Source organism: Chiloscyllium plagiosum, unplaced genomic scaffold, assembly GCF_037043375.1.
Source record: "Chiloscyllium plagiosum isolate Xiang-an unplaced genomic scaffold, Cpla_swu_hap1 HiC_scaffold_4, whole genome shotgun sequence".
Lineage (NCBI taxonomy): Eukaryota > Metazoa > Chordata > Chondrichthyes > Orectolobiformes > Hemiscylliidae > Chiloscyllium > Chiloscyllium plagiosum.
In genome coordinates, this window is record NW_028270142.1 from 66,840,560 (window position 1) to 66,859,085 (window position 18,526).

Below are 18,526 nucleotides of genomic sequence, written 5' to 3' on the forward strand. Positions count from 1 at the left end.
GTAGATCTACAAAGAAATAATTGATTCCAGTGAAATTTGATGCACACTACAGACAGTTAGACTTTTGACTATGGGATATTAATCACTTTCTTCTATTATTTGCCATTGGCCTTTTATTTTCTTTACCTGTAACTTCTATTATGCTTTTTAACAGCATCCACATAACCTAAAATGCATATTTTTATTTGCTGTGTTGTCAAGTAACATCTCTATTAGTACTTGTGAAAGCCAGAGTTTGTTACCCTAGTGAAGATAGTGCTGAACCACCTTCTTAAATCACTGCATGGTGTCTGTTTCAGTTTTATCCACAATGTTGTTAGGACGGGAGTTCCAAAAATTTGACTTTCAAAGCTTGAGTGTTGAGTATATCAGAGTGTTGCTGTTGTCTATGTCTGGTCTGTATTCCATTCCAGCTCTTCGGCAGTGTTTGGTTCAATTGGTTGACATGTTAAGGTTATTTCAGAGGTCAGTTGGATATCAACCATGTTGCTATATGCCTGGAGTCACTTGCCCGACCAAACAAGGCTGATAGCTTTCCTTCCCTAAAAACCATTAATAAAACAGATTAGTTTCATGAACATCATGGATTTTTATGTTCATCACTATTGAAACTAGCTTTCAAATCAACATTTCAATTAGAGTGGCAGGGGGCTGGGAACTGGAGCAGCAGGTCATCAAGTAGAGGGAGTAGATTAGATTAGATTAGATTAGATTAGATTAGATTACTTACAGTGTGGAAACAGGCCCTTCGGCCCAACAAGTCCACACCGCCCCGCCGAAGCGCAATCCACCCATACCCCTACATTTACCCCTTACCTAACACTACGGGCAATTTAGTATGGCCAATTCACCTGACCTGCACATCTTTGGACTGTGGGAGGAAACCGGAGCACCCGGAGGAAACCCACGCAGATACGGGGAGAACGTGCAAACTCCACACAGTCAGTCGCCTGAGGCGGGAATTGAACCCAGGTCTCTGGCGCTGTGAGGCAGCAGTGCTAACCACTGTGCCACCGTGCCGCCCTTAAGGGGAGTAAGGGGAAGGTAAATGTTAGGACCAGTAAATTGGAAAGAAAGGACAGGCAGAGACAGATAAATGAATACGATGGTACTAATAGGCTGAAATGTATTTATTTCAATGCAAGGAATATTATAGGTAAGGCAGATGAGCTTAGAGACTGGATCAATACATGGCACTATGATATTGTGGCCATTACAGAGACTCAGTTGAAAGAGGGGCAGAACTGTCTGCTCAACATTTCAGGATTTCATTGTTTTAGATGAGATAGTGAGGAAAATAAAAGAAGTGAAGGAGTTGCATTACTAATCTGGAAGAATGTTACATCTGCACTCAGAGAGGACATACTGGAGGGCTCATCCACTGAGCCAATATGGGTAGAGCTCAAAAATAAGATGGTGCAATCACTCTGACAAGATTATACTATAGTCAAGAGTGTGTGCTGGAAAGGCACAGCAGACCAGGCAGCATCCGAGAAATAGGAAAATCAACATTTTAGGCAAAACCCTTCAACAGGATTGGTGAAGGGCCTTGGCCCAAAATATCAATTTTCCTGCTCCACGGATGCTGCCTGATCTGCTGTGCTTTTCCAGCACCACCCTAATCTTGACTCTAATCTCCAGCATCTACAGTACTCATTTTTGCCTAGGACTATACTATCGGCCCTTCAACAGCCACCAAGAGATTGAGGAACACATATGTAGGCAGATTATGGAAAGATGCAATTAAAAAAAGAGTTGTCACAGTGGATGACTTTAACTTCCCCAATATTGACTGGGACTCCCTTAAACAGGACAGAATTTGTTAAGTGCATCCAAGAGGGTTTCTTGGAGTATGTGGATACTCCAACTAGAGGAAGGGCCATACTGAACCTTGTACTGGCTATTGAGCCTGACCAGGTGACTGACCATTCAGTGGGAGAGCACTTTGGAAGTAGTGATCACAACCCCTAACTTTAAAGATAGCTGTGAACACGGATAAGTCAGGACCTTGCAGGAAGGTACTAAATTATAGGAAGGCAAACTACGTTAGTATTAAGCAGGAGCTAAGGGGTGTTAATTGGAGGAGCTGTTATTGGGCAAGTCCACTTTTAACATGTGGGAAATGTTTAAAGACCCACCGATGAGCATTCAAGACTGGCACGTTCCAGCAAGGAGGAAGGACAAGGATGACAAGACCCTTGGATAAAAAGGGTTGTTGTGAATTTAGTCAAAATAAAAAAAAAGCATATGTAAGGTTTAGGAAACTAAAATCTGACAGGGTCCATGAGGAATATAAGGAAAGCAGGAAAGTACTCAAGCCGGGACTTAAGAGAGCAAGAAGGAGCTATGATATGACCTTGGCAAGTACGGTTAAAGAGAATCCCAAGGCATTCTAAACATACATTAAAAGTAATGTGAGAGAGATCCTAAATGAATATTTTGTGTTAGTATTCATCCAGGAGAAGGATATAGAGGATGTAAGATTTGTGTGGAGCATGCTAATATGTTAGGCCATTTTGAGATCAGGAAAGAAGTAGTGTTGAGTCTCTTGAAGAGCATTAAAGTGGATAATTCCCCAGGGCCCAATGGTATCTAACTCAGGTTATTGAGAGAGGCAAGAGAGGAGATTGCTCGGACCTTGACCAAAATCTTCGTTTCCTCGCTAACCACTGGATAGGTCCCAGTGGACTGGCGAGTAGCTAATATTGTACCTCTGTTCAAGAAAGGAAATACAGATAATACAGAATTCTCAGGGATAGGTTTTAAGCACATTTGGAAAAGCATGGCCTGCTTATGGATAGTCAGCACAGCTTTGTGCAGGGTAGGGCACATCTTAGTAAATTGGTTGAAATTTTCGAGGAGGTAATTGATGAGGCTAAAGCAGAGGATATTGTCTGCATGGATTTTAGTTTGGCTCTCTACAAGGTTCTGCATAATAGGCTCATCCAGAAGATTAAAATGTATGGGATCCATGGTGACTTGGCCACGTAGATTCATATTTGTCTTGCCTATAAATGAGAGAGGGTGGTGGTGGTAATAGGGTGTTTTTCAGGCTGGAGCTATGTGTCTAGTGGTTGGAACTCTGCTATTGTATATATATATATTGATATATATATACACACACACACATAAATAACTTAGATGAAAATGTAAATAGGTGGGTCAGTAAGTTTTCAGATGACACAAAGATCGGTGGAGTTATGGTTAGTGTAGAAGGTTGTCAAAAGAGACAACGGGATATAGATCAGTTTCAGATATGGGCAGAGAAATGACAAATGGAGTTTATTCCGGGTAAGTGTGACGTGCTGCACTTTGGGAGGTCAAATTTTAAGGAAAAATATACAGTTAATGGCAGGTCTCTGAACACCATTGATGTAGAGCAGGATCTTGGGGTCCAAGTCCATAGCTCCCTGAACATGACCACACAAATCGATAGTGTGATAAAGAAGGCATATGGCATGTTTGCCTTTCTTGGTCAGGAAATTGAGTTCAAGAGTTAGGATGTCATGTTGCAGCTTTATAAGACTTTGGTTCGGCCACACTTGCATTCAATTCTGGTTGCCACATTACAGGAAGGAATTTTTGAAGAGGGTGCAGAAGAGGTTAGCCAGGATTAGATGGTTTGAGCAATGAGGGGAGGCTAGAAGATCTTGGGTTGTTTTCTCTTGAGCAACGGAGGCTGAGGGGAGACTTGTTAGAAGTTTATAAAATTATGACATTATGGCATAGATAGGGTTGATGATCAAAATCTTTTTCGCAGATTTGAAATGTAAAAGTTAAAACCAGGATATTTGCATTTAAGCTGAGAGGGGGAAAGTTCAAAGGAGACATGGGGGCAAGTTTTTTATGCAGAGAGTTGTAGGAGTCTGGAATGCATTGCCAAGGATGGTGCTGGAGGCAAATATGATAAGGGCATTTAAGAAACTTAAATAAGCACATGAGTATACAAGGAATGGAGGGATATAGATCAAGAGCAAGTTTCAATTGGCATCATGTTCAGCACAATGTTATGTGGTGAAGGGGCCATTCTGGTGCTGTACTGTTCTATGTTCTATGTTCTACTGTCTTTTCATTTCATTTGTTTGTGTGAAGTTTGCACATTCTCCCCATGTCTGCATGGGTTTCCTCCAGGTGCTCCTGTTTCCTCCCACAATCCAAAGGTGTGCAGGTTAGGTGAATTGGCCAAGCTAAAAATTGCCCATAGTGTACAGGCATGTGTAGGTTAGGTGCATTAGTCGAGGTAAATATAGGATAATAGGGTAGGGGAATGAGGTCTGAGTGAATTGCTGTTCGAAGGGTCGGTGTGGATTTGTTGAGCTGAAGGTTCTGTTTCTACAATGTAGGATTTTAAGTCTAACTTCTCAGTCTAAAACCAGCTGCTGCAGTGACATGAAAATCCATGTCTCCAAAGATTAGCTTGAACATTTGGAATTCTACTCATATAACTACAATGTTACTCTACCTCCCAAATACTCTAAGCATGACAAGCATTTTACTTTTTCTACAACTGTCTGTGGATGAGCAAGTATTTTTAATCAGATGCTTACTTGAAGTACTAAAAAGAACAATCATTATTATTGTGTATGCCCAATTGTTAATTAATAGTTGAGTTAATACCATGGGTTAATCTTGAAGATTAATTTCTATTAAATGTTTCTGGGCCATGACATTGATATGAGTGGGTAAACTTAATGGTCTATAAAATAAATAGTAATAATTATATTCAAAAGAAATCCATGCCATAAATAAATTATCTCTTTGATTGTTTCAGCAAGAAATTATCTTCACTTTATTTTATTTTTATATCAAGAAGTGCACTTACACACTACTGAACATTTTTTCCCATCTCCAAATAACCCATGATTTTTTTCATCTATTAACAACCAGCAGTAAATCCACCATCAATTTCCAATTGAATAAAATAAATTGTCATTATTCACATGTAGGTATAGCAAAAATGGTCTTCTGAATTCTACAAGAAGAGACAGAATGGTGTAGCACTTTAAGCAAGCGTGATTTCAGCACCGTAGCTTTCACACCACAGTTTATCATCAGATCTGATATACAGGAAGACAGTAATATAGCAGTCATAGAAGAAGTTAATTCCTCCATGTAGGGATGAAATGTTAGTTTTAGTCACTGGCTATTAAAAGAAGAGTCACAGTTGGGATGATCTGAAACATAGAAATGTAGAAGCGTAGAAGATAGGAACAGGAGGAGGTCATTCACCATGACCATGGCTGATTGCCCAACTCAATCGCCTAATCCTGCTTTCTCCCCATAACCTTTGATCCCCTTCACCCCAAGTGCTATATCTCACCACCTCTTTAATACATTTCAGTGGTAATGAATTTCACAGGCTCACCACTCTTTGGGCAAAGAAATGTTCCATCTTCATCCTAAATAGCCTACCTTAAATCCTCAGACTGTGACCCCTGGTTCGGGACACACCCACCATCAGGAACATCTTCCTTGCATCTGTCCTGTCTCCTCATATTAGAATTTTCTAAGTCTCTATGAGATGACCCCTCATTCATCTGAATTCCAGTGAAAACAATCCTAACCTAGTCAACATCTCCTCATACGTAAGTCCTCCCATCCCTGGAATTAGCCTGGTAAACCTTTGCTGCACTCCCTCAAGACCAAGATCATCCTTTCTCAGAAAAAGAGATGAAAGATGCACTCACTATTCTGGGTGTGGCCTCATCAAAGCCCTGAATAACTGAACGGAGGCAATATGAAATCTTCTTAAAAGGAATTGTTTCTGATTGCTTTGTAACCAAAAATGATCTACATGCAAATTACCATTTAAACTAGTAATTGAAGATGCAAATGAGAGAAAGCTATTCAAATTTAACAAAGTGAAAAAGAAAGCAAGCCACACTAAACTCTGGCTTCAATTGCCTGTTTAGTATAAGATAATAATGCTTAGTGTATTTATTTCTATCCAAGAACAATCACAACTGTTCATTAGATTCTCTGTGCTTAATCAACTCAATTACATGTTTTGCCAAAGGTTAATTTAAAAACAGACTTAAAAGATTTATTTGCATTAATCCTGTTTATTCAAAGTTAAAACTCATTGATTCTGTAATTAGTTAATATCCTGACTTATAAAAGTTGATTTTCTGCATGTTACTGCTATTTGGTATTCTGTTTGTAACTACCCCAACCCTTTCTACTAGTGAAATCATGGATATTCCGAGGGAATCATGCTATCTTTCTTGATTGTATTGAGTGATACAATCATGTAATTTCCATTATTTAAAGGAATGATTTTAAATCACTTCTCTCTGTTGCACTATGATGACCATTCATCTGAAGCTGCAAGATAGGGATAGAAATATAATTTCCTGTTACTTCTGTGTCAGAATTCTAATCAGTCATTTGTATTTACTTCAATGCAAATTGTGTGTGATGGTTTAGATATGAAATCTCTTGCATTCACCTTTGAGAATAAGGTGCAAGACCACAAAAGAGCAACTTCACACCTGCTATAGTAGAACCAACAGGACAGTACCACCTGTGTGTTAGGTAGTTGAACTTGTAATTCCAGTGTCACTATCACGTAAAGGTCTCAACAAGTATTACTTCTGAGAGAACATAAGCATTGCTACATCAGATAAAATACCCTACTGGAGGCAAACTCAAACCACTTTAAGGTAGAATCTTACAGGGGCCTGAGCAATGTGGGATATGGTGAGATTTATGGCAAAGTTACATGAGAAGTTGATGAGGCCTATCTCAATGACAAGAACAACTTATTACACCTTTTATGCATTTACCAATTGGTGTGGCAAGTTTCTTACTAGGCAGTAATGGCAATTAAGGAGGATTACTGATTGTTAAATGTTTTAGGAACAATGCAACCCCTTTGATGAGAAGGGCATTGCTTGTCACTGGCCACCCTGGGGTTTCCTTTCTTCCTGGGGGTGGAAATTGAATAAAGATTTGTACACCTGTTTTCTTTCACTATGTCTCACACCTGCACACACACAACATGGGTGAAAGAGATATAGACGGGTGATAGTCCATATCTCTAGAAAAGAAAAAGAAGAAGAAGAAAAAAGATTTTTGCCTTAAAACGGCGGTACTTGGACCCGACATAGTGCACCAATTGGAGGATGTTCAGGTGTGCGGTGGAATCCCATCTGTTCTTTCCCCTGAGCAGATGGAATTTCACATTGGCCCCAGGGTCCCGTACTTCCCGCGGGAACCTGTGCCCCTAAATCTGAGCCGCCTCCAGAATTTTAGATTTGTCCCTTTTAAGGTTGTATCGACTACTGCTGCACACCGTCCACCTCTTCTCTCTCATCCACTGTCCGGACACGCCTTGGCGTGCCATTTGCCACCAAGTGGTGGGGATCCCCAGTGGAGGCCTCTCTACGTGGGAGTCCTCCCTCTTTCTCTCGGGGATCTGGAGTGGAGGATGCTACACGCAACGGTCCCCCGCAACTGCAGATTGTGGTGGTTCACGGACTCCCAGCCCAACTGCTTGTTCTGTGGTGCTGTGGAGTCCGTGGACCATGTATATATTGGGTGTGGGCATTTGTACTTTGTTTTTTATTTTCTCAAAAAAACCTTCTCTGTTTTTGGTTACACTTCAGTCCCACGCTCCTGATCTTTGGGCACCCAGTGCGGACGGGGGAGGGTAGGTCAAAGGACCTCCTTGTGGGTCTGCTCCTGGGTCTGGCCAAACTGGCCACAAACAGGTCCAGGCAGCAGGTTCCGGAGGGGGTCATTAGGGCCGATTGCCTGCCCCTCTTCTGCAGGTATGTCAGCGCCTGAGTGACCCTGGAATAGGAGCATGGGGTATCCACCAACACCCTCAAGGTTTTCAGGGAGAGGTGGGCACTGCAGGGAGTGGAGCGTATTATTTCCCCCTCCTGCTCTATTTTGATTTAATCCCTGCCCTCCCATTCACTCTTTGATCACACAGCATTGCCCTCTAGAGAAGGGCAGTGCTTGTCACTGGCCACTTAGGTGTTTTCTTTCTTCCTGATGGTGGAATATAAATAAAGATTTACACAAAAAAAGTCAGATCTTTGCCTTAAAACAGCAATGCTCAGACCCGACACAGTGCACCTGTTGGAGGATGCTCAGGTGTGCAGTGGAATCCCGACTGCGCTGATCCCTGCCCGAATAGAGTTTCACATTGGCCCCAGGGTCCCGTACTTCCCGCAGGAGCTTGTGTCCCACAACCTGAGCCACCTCCAGGGCCCTGTATCAACTGCTACTGCACACCGTCCACCTCTTTTCCTCATCCACCACCCGGACACGCCTTGGCATGCCCATTTGCCACTGAGTGGTGGGGATCGCCAATGGAAACTCTTTACGTGGGAATCCTCCCCCTTTCTCTCGGGGATCTGGGATGGAGGGGTCCCGTGCAACCGCAGATTATGGTGGTTCATGATCTCTTAGCCCAACTGCTTGTTCTGTGGTGCTGTGGAGCCCATGGATCACGTATATATTGGGTGTGGGTGTTTGCACTCCCTTTTTAGTTTTCTGGAAAACCTTCTCCTCTATTTTTGCTTGCACTTCAGTCCCACGCTTCTGATCTTTGGGCACCTGGTGAGGAGGGGGGGAGGGTACGTCAGAAGATCTCCTCATGGGTCTACTCCTGGGCCTGGCCAAACTGGAGCAGGCAGTGGGCTGTAGAGGGGGTCGTTACGGCTGATTGCCTGCCCTCTTCCGTGGGTATGTCAGAGTCCAGGTGTCCCTTGAGAAGGAGCACTCGGTGTCTATCAACACCCTCGAACTGTTCAGGGCGAGGTTGGCACCGCAGAGAGTGAAGTGCTGTATTTCCTCCCCAACTCTGTTTTGATTTAATCCCTGCCCTCCCCTTCACTTTTTTGATCACGCAGCATTGCCCTTTGATGAGAAGGGCACTACTTGTCCCTGGCCACTCAGTTGTTTCCTCTCTTCCTGATGGACAGATAGGTCGTTCACTGTGTCTCACACCTGCACACACGCATCATGGTGCTGGGGAAAATATAAGCAGTACTGCTGTTAGGCAGTAGTGTGGGGGTAGAAAAAATATATAACCAGGGGACCAGTTTAAGGGACTGGCTGGTGCCAAAGTCAGTGTGTTCCTGCTGCTATTGAGTAGGTGAATACTATATATAAAAAAACAAGTTAGATCTCAGTAATCTGTGCCTCCACCATTGTGGGTTTGAGTAGCTGGCAGAGAGGACAGCTATCACTGCAGGGTGACAAGAGTCAGAGGTGTGCTGGGTGTGGAGGCCTAGGCTGGATGTTGCTGCAGGAATTGGGCATCCAGCTCACAGCTGAAGTCATCTGTTGCCTAAAAACGGCAGTGCTCAGACCTGATGTTGCGAACCAGTTGGAGAATATTCAGTTATGTGGTGTAATCTAGTCTGCACGTACGCCTGCTCAGGTGGAATTTCACATTGGCCCCAGGATCCTGACTTCTCTCAGGAGCCTGTGCCCTGCAACTCGAGCTTTCTTCTGAGTATGTGTAGTGTGTTTTTCAGCTTGCAAGAAGCATTTTTTTTGACAGGCTGCTGCTGCACATCATCGACCTTGACTCCTGCACCCACCTCTTGGACATGTCTTGGTGTTCTTATTTGCTGCCAGGCAGCAGGGATTCCCAGTGGAGTCTTCCACTGGGAGCCTTCCCACTTTCCGTCAGGGACCTGGGGTGGAGAGTGTTGCACACAGCAGTCCTGTGAAACTGCAGATTGCAGTGGTTCACAGACTCCCAGCCTATCTGTTTAATTTGCAACACTGTGGGGGTCTATGGGTTGTGAGTGTTTGCCCTCCATTTTGGTTATTTGAAAAATCTTTTGTCGTGTTTTTGCCTATAATCTTGATTTTTTGGTGCCTAGTGTGGAATGGTGTGGGCAAATCAGAGGATCTCCTCGTGGGTCTGCTCTTGGGCCTGGCTAGGCTGGTTATAAACAGGTCAAGGTGGATGGCTGTCATCCCTGCTCCTTGTGTGCTTCTTTTCTGCAGTTACATTCAAGCCCTGAAAGCCTTGGAGAGGGAGCTCTTAATACCTGAAGAGAGAGGGATAAACTGCTTTATTTCGCCCTCCAACTCCATTTTGATTTAGTCTCTACCCACTCTCCTAATGCCCACACTCTTATTTTTCATGCTTTGCATTGCCAATAATGGCTTTGCTTGTAAATATTCAGTTGGCTACATGGGTGTCTTTATTGATGGTGGGAGTCAGTTTAGCTCAGTTGGCTGGATGTTTGGTATGTGAAGCAGTACAATGCCAACAGCTTGGGTCGAATTGCCTGAATTTACCATGAACTTCTCCCCTCACTGAGATATGATGACCCTCAGGTTAAATCACCATTAGTCATCTCTCTCTATTGAGAAAGCAGCCCTATGGACTATGGCAACTTAACTTTGCTGGTGGGGGTTCCTAGTCAAAAGAAAAACAGAAAAAATGTCATGGCGATTTTGGCGTTGGGAAAGTTACTCAGTCATGCATAATAGCACTTCTAGGTAGAAGCAAAAAAGAAAAGAAAATGGGACAAGCTCGATCTCCACCAATGCTGTATCATGGGCTGTGCCAGCAATTATCATTGTAATTCTGCAGCAAGAACACTGTGCATTCAGGAATGCACATCCAGCGTATGGACTGGAACAGGCTACATCTCCATCTTGTTCACTTGCTTTCTTAGTTTAACCAATTTGAATCTACCTGGATGATCCCAGCATTGCCTTGTCTTACTTTTTTGCATTATGTCCAGTCATCTAGAGACAACATGCTTGCAACACTATTGTCTTGTTATGCTATTTAGTGCAGACACAAAGCTAGTAGGTTGTTATTATTATAAGCAGGCCTCAGTCAAGTCAAGAAAAATAGTCTTCACTCACCTCAGATGGTCTAATCTCAGTAAATTAGGGGCAGCCTCTGACACCAAGTTCAGGGGCTTGGACATGGTCAGCCAGTTCCTCAGGTGCCACAGCTAGTTTTCTATATTTCTATGTGTTTATGTTTCTATGTTTATGTTGACATCTGAGGAAAAAATATGGACTGGAATTCAAACTTTCAATTATTCAATTTGTTTTAGGTAATTGAGAAGTGAGGGGAATGGAATGACCAGTTGATGGCAAGACAGTTGTGTCCTACACTCAGGAAGATAGGCTGTTGGTTAAAGTGGAAGGATCATAGAAAAATGAATAACAGTGGAGAGAGATTGTTTGATGGATCACAAAATAGTAAAAATTTGCTTAGGACAATGATAAATATTAACTAATAATGAGAATGCAACAAAAAAAAGTTGTAGATATTGAAGAAGGATCAAAACAGGCACAAATAAACTTGTAGAAGCGTCATTCATGAAAGCAGTCAAAGATAACTAAAATCCTTAAAAATAAAAAAAAGCTATAGAGTGGAAACCACAATGTATTTTTCAATTCATTGAGAGGATCACTCGATAGGCTAAGAGGCAAGTGCTATTGTGAGAAACGAAGCCCACTGCCAAATAATTTTAGTCTGAGTCAAATTCCGAAGCAGCCTTTATTCATACGTTCTTGCAAGAGCGGGTGTCAAAATAAAAAGTAGGCACACCCCAGAATAAGGTCAGCACATTTTTATACAGTTTCTTTGAGTCTCTCGGTTCTTCCCCTTTTACCTTATTGGCTTAACATGCAAAGTGTCAAACCTATCACAAGTATTCATAACTCACCGCCCTTGTTTACTTCTCCCCTTTCTCTTTCTTCAGCGCCCCTTACCCATGTTTATTTCTTGCCTTATTTGGTTAACCTTATCTTATCCATTTCCTTGTTCATGACAAGTTGCAGCTGCTAGTCTAACCGTTTTACCACATCCCTCTGTGGTCTACTGTTAGCGTACATCCCCCTTCACTGCTAGCTGAGTATTATGACGTTTGCGTACAAGACTTCTGCATTATGTCTTTTGCTAAAGCAACACTTCCTCCCCTGATAGTCCACACTGAGCCTTATGACCTCTGATTGTGGTTTCTGCAGAAGCAATACTTGCACACATTTTTCACAAACATATTTTCCACACTGGTAAATGGGATTCGAGAAGACAGGTGCTTGACAACCAGCGCTGATGGGATGGGCTGAAGAGACTTTTTCCATGCTATAAAGCTGCATGCCTCTATAACTTTAATTTACACAGCCCAGTCCTCAAGCACCCTCCATTTGAGTTATTGGAACTAGCTTTCCCCACACTTAATTTAATCAGACACTGAGCCTTCAATGTTCTCAGTCTGTGAGCAACACCATAAAGCAGAAACATTTAAGAAGAGGCAAAGTGGAAGAGAACGTCATTAATAAAAAAATTACTCCAGTGAGAACTATCTCCCCCAGTTACCTGGAAGGTAATATGGATGGAATCACCCATCTGGAAGAGGAAATGAGTTCCATTATTTAAAGATGTAGGCAATTAGCTATGGAGGGGAGATAGAGCATTTGTGTAGATTCCACCCTGAACTTATTACTGGTTAGCTATAATGAACATTTGACATACTTCCCTTTAAAGGCTCTTGACAAGCTGTTTGTGATAATATAACCAGACTTTGTGACCAAAACTCTACAAGAGAATAAAATGAAACAATTAGTGAACGGCATTGTACTCAAACAGATTTGCCTTACTGACCCATACAATTGTTACTGTCTGGTTTCTGCATCCAAACAACCTGCAGTGCTCCCTACAAGTGTCAGCAGAAAATGGCTAATGTTCTAATTACTCAAAAGTGTATAAAACCAGACGAGTATTATAAACCAATCTGTTAGTTCGCTGGTTCTCAGTCTGAGACATCAATTCCTCATTAGTGCAGAGAAGGAGTTACAAAAGAACAAAGTGGGAACAGAAGCATGTCAAATGCTGAAGCATCAAATCCACAGGGCATAAGTACAAACTAGACTCCCACATCATAGGTTGGCTTAGCTGACATGCTGGAGGCATGTTTCTTTGGAAAATGTGAAACTAATCAGATTTTCCAAACTATTTCACAAACTTTACATCAATATTCTATATACAAAGTGTGGCCTGAATTAATACCTAATTGCACTCTGCGGCGTTCAAAGCAATGCGCTGCAAAGTATCTCCTCAAAGTCAAAGCAACAGAAGGTAATCATGCAAGCTCTGAAATTCATGTAATGCTAATGGCAAGATACGTTGCTTGAATTTCTGAAATAAACACGGTGAATAGGCAAAAGACCTCCAGAATAATTCAGTAAATGTTCGTAGAGATGGTGTCAGTTCTAATGTTGACATTAATCCCATAACTGTAAATTAACATTGACCCCTTTGAAACATCTCCTTGCATTCACTGCAATATTTTAAAAGATCAATGTTTAGTTATATGCTCCTACTATTTTGCATTTCAGGAGTCCCTGCTGCTCACGAAAGCACTTTTTATTCGTGTACTGAATGCAAATCCCTCGAGCCAAGAGATCACCTCCTCATTTTCAGTATTTGAGGTGATTAATCTGCCACATTGTTTAGGGGACACTCCTCACTAATGTGCAGCATTGTTTGTAACTCTTCACGTGTGCATAATGTTTTTGTACTGAGGCCGCAGAGATGGAGTTTGGCAATGCAGAACCTTAGCTTGTCTGAACCTGTTTAGCAAGGACCTCTCTTTCAACAGATGGCGTTCTTCATAAGGAACTTGTTAGTATGTTGCAATGTCTCACACTTGTTGATCCAAAGCATATCTGCTGATTGATCCTGCTCAGGAAGGTTGCCCATATAGAATGCTGAGATGAAAAAAGCTGGCAATAAGTGAGCTGAATAGATCATAGTAGACATGACAAATTGTGGAACAAAAGAAGTGAAAGACTTGTCTCATCAATAATCAAATCAACCAGTAGGCCTACTATTCACTTTTTACAACTAACATTTAATAACAAAACCAGGTTTTTGGATAAAAGGATGCTTTCCTGAAAATCTGGACTATATTTTCATGTCTAACCCTTGTACAATCAAGGCATCTGATCTCCAAACATCAAATGGGAGTTCCCATTTGGTTTCCATTAATTGTGTTATTAGCAACATTCTTCCAAGTCCCAGATTAAGTGATTTTGAGGCAGCCTCAGCAGTCATTAACTAACGGTGATCTTGGGGTCCAATGTTGCAGTGGGTATTTAAATTCCTAAATTGAGGGATGATCATTGAGCGAAACCTAACCAGTGTTGAATGCTGGACTTGACCTTTAAGAATGGTATCTAAAGATGTGGCAGAGAAACATGTCACTGTGGAGATTTCAGTGTTGTGGAATGATTTGCAATTCATGCAGTGACCTTAAGTAGTTTTTGGACAACTCTTGTCAGAATTCCTTCTTACCCTTCAGCTAGGCTGAGTGAGGAGAGAGCAAGTGGGAATCAGTCTAGTAAGCAAACTGTGTGTTGAGGAGAATGAAGACAAGGACTAGTGCTATCAGGACGAGGAGCAGTCAGAGCTGTAGCACGTCCTATCAGGGCACCAGGGGTATATTTTGTGTGTGAGTGTGTGTGAGTGTGTGTGTGTCCTCCTCTCAATGTATCTTTTATAGATGAAGAGGCAGATGCCAGATGTTCACCAAGGCGAAGTGTGTAAGAAGGTTTTGATTCTCTACCTAAAGCTGTCACTACCATCTGGTCTGTCATTGCCAATGACAGGCAAAGTAACTGCTGCCTTTAAGCTCTTTCTGGGCGTCAGATCACAGAGGTGGCATTTTCAAGCCAGTGTGTTCCTCATAAAACAAATCACAGGGTTTTGTTAGTTTGGCGAGGAAACCAGTGCATCTCTCATCCCATGGACATTGATAATCAGCAGAGCAGGATAATGGCATTTTGTCACAATTGCTAATTTTCTGGGTCTGCTGATTTTGATTCTAGAGGTGATTAAATGTCCACAAATCAAATTAAACTATTAGAATGGAATAATGTCTAATGTCTTCATAAAAGCTTTACTGAAACAGTTTTACCCTTAGTATCAAATATGCTCTTCTTAAATGTCCTTTAACCTGTTCGAGTGCTACATTGAGATTCATACTCAGTGACTTTTGCAAAATTGGTTTTGTTGATGTTGCAATAAGTATCCTTGAAGTGCTTGTGGTCAAGATCTGAAGTTGCTCAGCACTTTGAGAAACCATCCATAGACTGTGACCCTTTGTTTGCTGCCAAGGCAGTCTTTTTCCCTGGCTTCTCATGTACCATGGTAGATATTGGTTAGTGGATGACAAGCATCAGGCATACAGCCATCCTGAAAAAGGGAAAAATGTGACACTCCCATTAATTATCTGATCTATTGTTGCTCATATAAGCAAACAGGACTGCTTTCCTAATGACCTGATGGGAGCTTAATATGTGCGTGTGAAGTAGCTCTTGGCAACTACATAAAAAAAGAGCTAACAGTATCGTGAGGCTCTGGTAAGTACATTAATGTTTCTATTTTTCATTAGCGTTCTGTTTTTAAGTTTTAACATAGCATATAAGTTAATGGTAATGTTAATAAGATGTAGAAAAAGCAACATAAATTGAATGATGTAATTAATTCAATAATTAGTTAAATCTCAGATAGAGCAGGTGATGTGTCAAGGATGTAGTATGTGGCAGCTCTTGGATACTATTTTGATACAGGGTAAACATGTCTGCAGTAAATGTTTGAAGTTTGAGCAGCTTTGGCTTGGAGTTTATGAACTGGAGGCTTAATTATATATTGCAACTCATTAAGGAAGGGGAATGTTTCAAGGATTACTTGTACTGGGAGGTAGTCACAATAATTAGGATAAGGTCTTCTGATATAGTCAGTGGTAAGGGATGGGGGAGAGTATGACTGAAACTGAAGCAGGCTAAGGGAATTAGGGAGAGAGTGCAAGAGTAGAGGCATCCACAATTTTCTGATTGGTTTGAGATTTTCTCAGTCTGTGTGGATGAGAGCACAGGCTGCAGGTTGGATGTGCAAACTGACCATTGCTCCATGATACAGGAAGCCATTCAGATGGAGGGGGGTACAAGAAATGTATTAGGAGAGTATATTGTAGTAGAGCATATTTAAACTATTCTCTGTAGCAAACAGTCAGATGCCAAGACTCCGGATTCCTGTTCAGGGCTAGAAAGGAGGTTGCAGTAAGAGCATGGAGGATCCAGTTCATGTATTTATCAATGGCACAGGTAGTGTTAGAAAAGAGATTCTACAGCAAGGATATGAGAAATTGGGTACTAAATTAGAAAGCAGAACTTCATAGATCATAAACTCGGATTATTACCAGGGCTGTATGCAAGTTAACATAAGGTATATAAAATTAGATACATGAAAACCTGACTCAAAGGCTGATGCACGATATTATGGACCAGAACCACCACCTCCACACCCCCAACTCCCCCGAATATGTCAAGGAGTAGTCTGGACCCTAACTTTTATCTTATTTAAAGTCAAAGATGCTATGTTCCAGATGTAATTTGATTAGTTACAGTAGTGGGTGTTAGGGGAAAATCACTTTATTCTTACCATATAGTTAAAATAACAACAAAAGAAAGACAAATTGGGATAACTTGTATTCAGTGTGAAGAACTGGTATAAATATTCGACCTAAAGCATGATCACCAGTGATATTCCACAGTGGTCTGTTCTGGGACCTCTGTTCTTTGTAGGTCAGTTAGCTTGGATGGTTAGAGTGTGGGAGAAAGTGAGGGCTGCAGATGCTGGAGATCAGAGCTGAAAATGTGTTGCTGGAAAAACGCAGCAGGTCAGGCAGCATCCAAGGAACAGGAGAATCAATGTTTCGGGCATACGCCCGAAGAAGGCTTATTTTCAGCTCTGGTTAGAGTGTGGCACTAATAGCGCCAAGGTCATGGGTTCAATCCCCCACTGACCAAGTATAGCACTGAGGTTTGTGAGTGAGCGATACTTGCAGTGTCAAAGTTGGTCATTGTTTCAAAGTCAGAGGTGAAAAGTTTAAGGGGGATATGCACAGCAAGTACTTTACGCAGAAGTGCCTGGAATGTGTTGACGGTAGAGGCAGGCACGGTAGATTCATTTAAGATGCGTCTGGACAGATGCCTGAGTAGGTGGGGAGTTGAGGGATACAGATGCTTAGGAATTGGGCGACAGGTTTAGACAATGGATTTGGATTGGCTCAGGCTTGGAGGGCCAAAGGGCCTGTTCCTGGGCTGTAAATGTTCTTTGTTCATGATTTTTATAAATTATTTCGATGAGGAACTGGAAGGGTGCTTAGTAAGTTTGCCGATTGGTGGAGTGGTCAGTAGTGTGGAGGGCTGTTGTAGGTTGCAACTGGACATTGACAGGATGCAAAACTAGACTGATAAATGGCAGATGGAATTCAACCAAGAAAAGTGTGAAGTGATTCATTTTGGAAGGTTGAAGTTAAAGGGAGAATACAGGGTTAAAGGCAGTGTTCTTGGCATTGTGGAGGAATAGAGAGATCTTGGGGTCCACGTCCATAGATTCCTCCAGGTTGTCACTCAAGTTGACAGGGTTGTTAAGAAGGTTATGGTGTGTTGGCTTTCATTAGCAGGGGGATTGAGTTTAAGAGCCATGAGGTTATCCTGCAGTTCTCTAGAACCCTGGTTAGACCACACGTGGAATATTGTGTTCAGTTCTAGTTGCTGCATTATTGGAAGGATGTGGAAGCTTTAGAGAGCAAGCAGAGGAGATTTTTCATAATGCTGCTTGGACTGGAGGGCTTGTCTTATGAAGAAAGGTTGAGGGAGCTAAGGCTTTTCTCATTGGAGTGAAGAAGAATGAGAGGCGACTTGATAAAAGTGTACAAGATATTGAGACGCATTGATAGCGTGAATAGTCAGAGACATTTTCACAGGGCAGAGATGGCTATCACAATGGGGCATAATTTTAAGATATTTGGAGGAAGATTTATGGGAGATGTCAGAGATTGGTTCTTTACACAGAAAGTTCTGGCTGCGTGGGATGCACTGCTAGCAGTGTTAGTAGAGTCAGATACATTACGGACATTTAAGCAACTCTTGGATAGGCACACTGAAGGGTATGTTGGTTAGTTTAAATTTGGAGTAGGATAATAGGTCAGCATAACACAAAGGGACGAAGGGCCTATACTGTGCTGTACTAGAACATAGAACATGTGCATGTCTAGCAGTCACTTAAATGTCCCTAATGACTCTGCTTCCACCACCACCCCTGGGAAGGCATTCCATGCATTCACAGCTCTCTGAATAAGAACTTACCTCTGACATCTCCTCTATTTCTTCCTCCTAATATCTTAAAACTATGATCCCTCATGCCAGCCAATCCTGTCCTGGGGAAAGGTCTCTGGCTGTTGATTCTATCCGTGTCTCTCATTACCTTGTACACTTGATCAGGTCACCTCTTTTCCTCCTTCTCTCCACAGAGAAAAGTCTAAACATAGGCAACCTCTCTTCATAAGACAAGCCTTCCAGTCCAGGCAGCATCCTGGTAAACCTTCTTTGCACCCTCTCCAAAGCCTCCATAGCTTCCCTATAGTAGGGCGACCAGAACTGGACACAATATTAGAAGTGTGGTCTCACCAGGGTTTTGTTGAGCTCCAGCAAAACCTCACGGCTCTTAAACTCGATC